At 47.5% G+C, this 6,850-nt stretch overlaps 1 pseudogene; it reads left to right on the top strand.

Moving 5' to 3' along the window:
• Positions 1-263: 263 nt before the first annotated feature.
• LOC139790561 (olfactory receptor 14J1-like) lies at positions 264-2,373 on the top strand (annotated as a pseudogene).
• The last annotated feature ends 4,477 nt before the right edge of the window (positions 2,374-6,850 follow it).

Genomic DNA, 6,850 nt, shown 5'->3' with positions numbered 1-6,850 from the left:
ATAAGAGAAAAGGGGGGATTGTGATAGAATATATGCTGGAATGTGTTCCTGATTTATTTTGGCTATGAATAGGGAAAAAGGCAACTATGTTCTTGTTGAAATTATATGTAAACGCATTAAAAGATATGTCCTTGTTTCTATGTAAAACGTAGTTAAAGTGTCTTTTAAATTTTAGAGAGTTTTGAAGTGTTAAGAAACTTTTAGCATGTGGGAGAAGATGCTTGAGGAAGACAGGAGAGCTTCAACCTAGCAACAAGTCACGCATGCGCAGAGTACTTCGAAGAAAACTCGAGAAGGATGAGGAAGACAGAGTATATAAGAGAGAGCTGTGGACTCTTGGGGTGTGGGACAGGAGGTAGAGCAGGACTCCCCTGTCGTCCAGCGCTGGGTATCTTGCCTAATCCTTGTTTTATTGTAATCAATAAAAGTTATTATTCGGTTACATTTGCTCAAAGAGCCTCAAATTTATTTCAGTGCAGGGCTGGGGGAGGGAAAGGCTTTCCTGAGTGCCCCTCTGCCTCTCTCCATGCCCCCCTCAGCTGCTCTTGCTGTTGATGTCAGGCTGGGAGCGAGAGTTTCAGCTGCAGGCACAGCTCTTGGGGCTCCTGCCATGCAGATGGTTTCAGGCAAGGAGGTGTCCAGCTGTGCTCTGCCCTGGGAAGCTCTGGGCAGTGCAGTCTGAGTGAGGCTGGGCAGGGAGCTGACCTCCCTTCATCAGATGCCCTCATTCCATCCCTGGGCTGTCTCCTTGGGCTGTCTGTCCAAGCTGGGAGCTGCCTTCCAGGGGGCACAATGAGCCTCGTGAGTCCTGGGCTGGAAACGGGGTGCTGAGAGCTTGAGAAAGGGTCAGACACTGAGTGCTCTGAGCTGGGTCCCTCTGCTCTCAGCAGCGAGAGGCAGAGACACAGCCCAGCTCCCCCTTCTCTGCATGCAGCTGCAGGCAATGCTCTTTGCTCACTCTGTTCTGCCTGAGTGCTGCAGCAATGCTGAGGGGTTCTGATCCCCAAGAACACTCCCCAGAGGAGATGGAGGGAGCTATAAAAAACAAACCTCTCAAACTGCCTTCTGTTTTGCGGGCTCTTTTATGCAGAGAGCACAGAACATGCAAGACTTTGGCATCACCAATGATTGCATATGAATAATTTCTACTCTGATATTGGTCCCTGTCCCCACCATTTGCATGAAGCCCTCATTGCAGGGCTGGGAAAACTCCTTGGCAGCCAGTGAACAGAGTCCCTGCTGCAGACACAAACATCAACAAGCAGGGTTGTAGCCATGGGCTTTAGGGAAGAACTAGAAAAGTGTGTGTGTGTAGGATGGAGATTTGGAATGGGAATTGGGTCTCATTTTTCAGAGAATTGTGTCCTGAATTATTGTGTTTCCTCCTCAAACAGCTCCCCATGCCTTTTAGAATCAGCAGTTGTCCAACAGCAGCTCCATCAGGCAGTTCCTCCTCCTGGCATTTGCAGACAGGCGGGAGCTGCAGCTCTTGCACTTCTGGCTCTTCCTGGGCATCTACCTGGCTGCCCTCCTGGGCAACGGGCTCATCATCACCACCATCGCCTGTGACCACCACCTCCACACCCCCATGTACTTCTTCCTCCTCAACCTCTCCCTCCTCGACCTGGGATCCATCTCCACCACTCTGCCCAAAGCCATGGCCAATTCCCTCGGGGACAACACGGACATCTCCTACAAGGCATGTCTTGTACAAGTCTTTTTTCTTTTCTTCTTTATTGGATCAGAGTGGTTCCTTCTGACCATCATGTCCTACAACCGCTCCGTGGCCATCTGCAAACCCCTGCACTACGGGACCCTCCTGGGCAGCAGAGCTTGTGTCCACATGGCAGCAGCTGCCTGGGGCACTGGGTTTCTCACTGCTCTGCTGCACACAGCCAATACATTTTCCCTGCCCCTCTGCCAGGGCAATGCCCTGGACCAGTTCTTCTGTGAAATCCCCCAGATCCTCAAGCTCTCCTGCTCACACTCCTACCACAGGGAAATTTCGCTTCTTGTGGTCAGTGTTTGTGTATCTTTTGGCTGTTTTGTTTTCATCGTTGTGTCCTACGTAGAGATCTTCAGGGCTGTGCTGAGGATCCCCTCTGAGCAGGGAAGGCACAAAGCCTTTTCCACGTGCCTCCCTCACCTGGCCGTGGTCTCCCTGTTCATCAGCACAGCCATCTTTGCCTACCTGAAGCCCCCCTCCATCTCCTCCCGATCCCTGACTTGGCAATGGCAGTTCTGTACTCGGTGGTTCCTCCAGCAGTGAACCCCCTCATCTACAGCATGAGGAACCAGGAGCTCAAGGGTTCACTGAGGAAATGGTCAGGGTTTTTCAGCAGCCATAGGTGTCGTCCTGTCCTCTTCAGATGACTCACAGTGTGTTTCAGGACATTGAAAGATTGTCTTTCTTTACCTTATTTCCTTTTCCTTCCACTGTTATTTTAATTTCTTCAAAGTAACATCATTATTCATCCCTCGTCTTTTAATATGCACTCATCCTTCGTGACCAGTAAGGAAACTTTGTGCAAAAGGAGAAACTCCACATATTTCAAGTGAAATAAAGGAACCTGCAACAAATATTTTGTCTGCTGTCTCTGCTCTGCGTACTATGAACGAATGGGAAGTGAAAGCCCCTCCCTGGCTGCAGCAGCCCTGGGAAGGCTGCTCTGTGCCTGGAGCAGTCAGAGCTGTTGAGGAGCACAAGGGCCAGGGCTGTTGTGCTGGGCTGGGCAGAGGGGATGGCCCCGAGGGGCTGCAGAGCTCTGCGGATCTCCTGGAGAGGAGAGCAGGGGACACAGGGTGCCTCCTGCTCCTTTTGCCATGCATGGTCACCCATCTGGGGCTCTGAGCTCTCTCTGCCTCCCAGGAGCTGCTGTGCCCTTCCGAGGGGCTGGGACTGTGGTGGGACTGCCCAGAGCAGCCTGGGGAGGGCACTGGTGTGGGGCCAGCAGCAACTGGGCTGTGCTGGGAGAGAGGGGAGGGGAGGGGAGGTGGGAGAGCCTGGAGGGAGCTGTTCTGGGCTGGCAAGTGAAACCCTGGCAGAGAAAGCTGTGTGTGTGTAACTGGCCCTGCATGGCCATGGAGGGGAACACTGCCAGCAGGGGCTGCGGTGCAGAGCCAGGGCTGCTGAAGGGAGCCCAGAGATGGAGGTGCAGGGCAGAGGAGGCTGCTCTGTGCACTTGGTGGCACGGAACAAGCAGGATGGTGTCCCTGGGCCTTTGTCACCCTGCAGCCATTGTCCATCTCTCCCCAGCCATTCCCAACCCTAACCCCCAGGTTTAAGGAGGAGGCTTTCTGTACCCATCCCAGCAAAACTCCAGGCTGCACCATGAGGAAGTTTTCACACAGGTGGTATGGGCAGTCCTTTTGGAGTGATCATGAGAAACACAAGTGTGGTCTGTTACATCCCTTCACACCCAGACCGTTCTATAAAGCCTTATGATGGAACTTCTCTTGGTAGTCCAAAACCATCACAATGGTTACCTTGGAAGGTTCTTCCTGGAGGAAAAGAACAAGAAATCTCACCCCAAGGGTATCCTTGTGTTACAGGTTTTCCTAGAAGGGTTCTGGATCAGCCCAGGATTTTGTTTTCAAGGCAAAGCCAGGGATAAACAGAGAGAAAGCAGAGAATGAATGGAAATGCTGGGGTGAGAGTTAGGTGGGAAAGCAGGAAGGGTGACAACAGCCTGAAGGGAAGGAGCTGCAGGCATGGACAGTGTAGGCCAGCCTGCAGGAGAGGTGGCCAAGGGCTCTGTCAAGGAGTGAGGTCATTGTCCCCTTGGCCATAGCAGTGTCCTGGGCCACCAAGGCTGGGGAGAGGAAACTTTCTCTTGAGGCTCTCAGGATCTGCCTTCCCAGGGCCTGGGGTCAGGGCTTGGCCTTTCTGCTGCATCCAACAAACCAAAGGGTTTTCTCAGCATTCCAGCCACCAGCACAGGGCCTTTGCCTCCTGCAATCATGGCCTCCAGGGATCTGCTCTAACGAGGCCATGGGGAGGCTCTGGCAGGCTCAGGGGGGCCCATCAGTGTGTGAAGGTATTTTGGGTTTTGCTTCTGACTTTGACTTTATCAGAGATTTTTTTTTTTCTTCTCTCAATATCTGAAGTTCATTTAATGAGCCTGAAAACCCCAAAGGAGCTGTTTATCTTTTGTTTTTTCCTTCATGTCTTCAAGACCTGTAGAGCTCCTTGGAGTTATTAATTTTGTTCCCGATGGATATCAGGATGAAGATTTCAATGTGCACCTTTGCAGTCTTATTTGAGAGGAAATATTTCATTATTTGTACTTCAGAGGAGAGGTTCTAGCAGCATTCTCCAAGTGATAATGACCCAGAGGGTCTCCTCAGGAGGTCTGCACCAGCAGGAGAAGCAGCTCCTTGAGGTCTGACCCTGGATGGACACCCTTGCTCCTCACCTCCCCAACCCCACCACTGCTCTCCTTGGCCCCTGGCACTTGCATCACTTCTCCTCCCATCAGACTTCTCCCCTGCTCTCTGCAGCTGGATGGTTCAGCTCCTTTGCACCAGCTCCCCCCTCTTTTCCTTAGAGAACTGCTGCACACGGGCACAGCAGGAGTTTTCCTCTCTGCAAACAAAGCAAAGCAAAGCATGATAAAGTTTCATGGCCAATCCAACACACTCCTCAACCATAGGCTAAGTACGAGCTGCCCCTCATGAGGTTGTTCCCATGTGCCCCTCTCCCCTCGGTTCCCCCCAGTGATGCTCGTGACCAAACCCCTCCTCCCCTTTTAATTCTCCAATTAAAGTGCTGCCCAATTAACGCTGATTCGCCGCCCTCTACTGAGGGCTCCAAAGCTGGAAATGAGGGCGTGGGGGGAATATTCAGAGAAATCAAATGGAGAGTAAAAAGGAAAATTGATTGAAATTAATAAAATTATATAATTGTAAATAGAATCTTAAAATAAAAGAATAAATAAATAAATGCATAAAATAATTACATAAATAATAAATAATTAAAATAAAAAATAAATAAAAATAAGTAAATTTAAAAAAATTATTAAATAAATTATAATAATTTTTAAAAAACGAGAAAGATATATATAATAATAAATATAAAAAATTACAGGAATAAATGATTATAAGTAACTCAAATAACAATAAATATTTATATAGAATAATACATATAATATATAATAACAAATATAAGAGATAAATTACATAATAATAAATTAATAATAATAATTTAAATTATATGGTAATAAATATGAACATATAATAATAAATAATACATATGAACTATATAATAAATAATGGTATACAGTATATAATATATAAGGAATAAATAATAAAATAATATATATATTTTTAGAAAATAAATATAATAATATAAATAATAATACATAATAATGAATATTAATAAATAATAATATAAAATATTAAAATATATATATTTGTATATTTTTATGTATTATCTATTATCTATTTCGAATTATATATGATATATATTATATATTTATTAATATATATATCATTATGTATTGTATATAACATATTATAAACATTACTATTATTAATATTATAAGTAATTCTAAAATATATAAGATTATAATATGCGGTATATAATAATAAATATAATAAATACAGTACAAACCAGAATAAACCAGTACAAACCAGCATAGATCAGTACAGATGAGAATAAACCAGTATAGAATCATAGAATCATAGAATCATAGAATCATAGAATCATAGAATCATAGAATCATAGAATAGGCGGGGTTGGAAGGGACCTCAGAGATCATCGAGTCCAACCCTTGAACAACTACCGCCACAGTCACTAGACCATGGCACTGAGTGCCATATCGAGTCGCTTTTTAAATGTCTCCAGGGACTTAGAGTCCACTACCTCCCTGGGCAGCCCGTTCCAATGTCTGATCACCCTTTCCGTGAAAAAATTCTTTCTAACATCCAATCTGAACTTCCCCCGGCACAATTTAAGACCATGCCCTCTTGTCTTGCTGAGAGTTGCCTGGGAAAAGAGACCAACCCCCGCCTGGCTCCATCCTCCTTTCAGGTAGTTGTAGAGAGCAATGAGGTCTCCCCTGAGCCTCCTCTTCTTCAGGCTGAACACCCCCAGCTCCCTCAGCCTCTCCTCATAGGATCTGTGTTCGAGTCCCTTCACCAGCTTGGTTGCCCTCCTTTGGACCTGTTCGAGGACCTCAATATCCTTCTTGAACTGAGGGGCCCAGAACTGAACACAGGACTCGAGGTGTGGCCTCACCAGGGCTGAGTACAGGGGCAGAATCACCTCCTTGGACCTGCTGGTGACGCTGTTTCTGATACAGGCCAGGATGCCATTGGCCTTCTTGGCCACCTGGGCACACTGCTGGCTCATGTTCATCTTCCTGTCAATCCAGACTCCCAGGTTCCTTTCTGCCTGGCTGCTCTCCAACCACTCTGTCCCCAGTCTGTAGCGCTGCATGGGGTTGTTGTGGCCAAAGTGCAGGACCCAGCACTTGGCCTTGTTGAACCTCATCCCATTGGAGTCAGCCCATCTCTCCAGTCTGTCCAGGTCCCTCTGCAGAATCCTCCTGCCTTCCAGCTGATCATCACTTCTCCCCAGCTTGGTGTCATCAGCAAACTTGCTGATGATGGTCTCAATCCCCTCATCCACCTCGTCAATAAAGATATTGAACAGGACTGGGCCCAGTACTGATCCCTGGGGGACACCGCTGGTGACCGGCCGCCAACTGGAAGCACCCCCATTCAGCACCACTCTCTGGGCCCGGCCCTCGAGCCAATTCTTAACCCAGTGCAGAGTACGCTTGTCCAAGTTGTGGGCAGCCAGCTTTCTCAGGAGGATGCTATGGGAGACGGTGTCGAAGGCCTTGCT

The sequence above is a fragment of the Heliangelus exortis genome (assembly GCF_036169615.1).
Source record: "Heliangelus exortis chromosome W unlocalized genomic scaffold, bHelExo1.hap1 SUPER_W_unloc_2, whole genome shotgun sequence".
Lineage (NCBI taxonomy): Eukaryota > Metazoa > Chordata > Aves > Apodiformes > Trochilidae > Heliangelus > Heliangelus exortis.
Note: the sequence above shows the minus strand (reverse complement) of the source record. Positions and strands in the feature narration are given on the sequence as shown.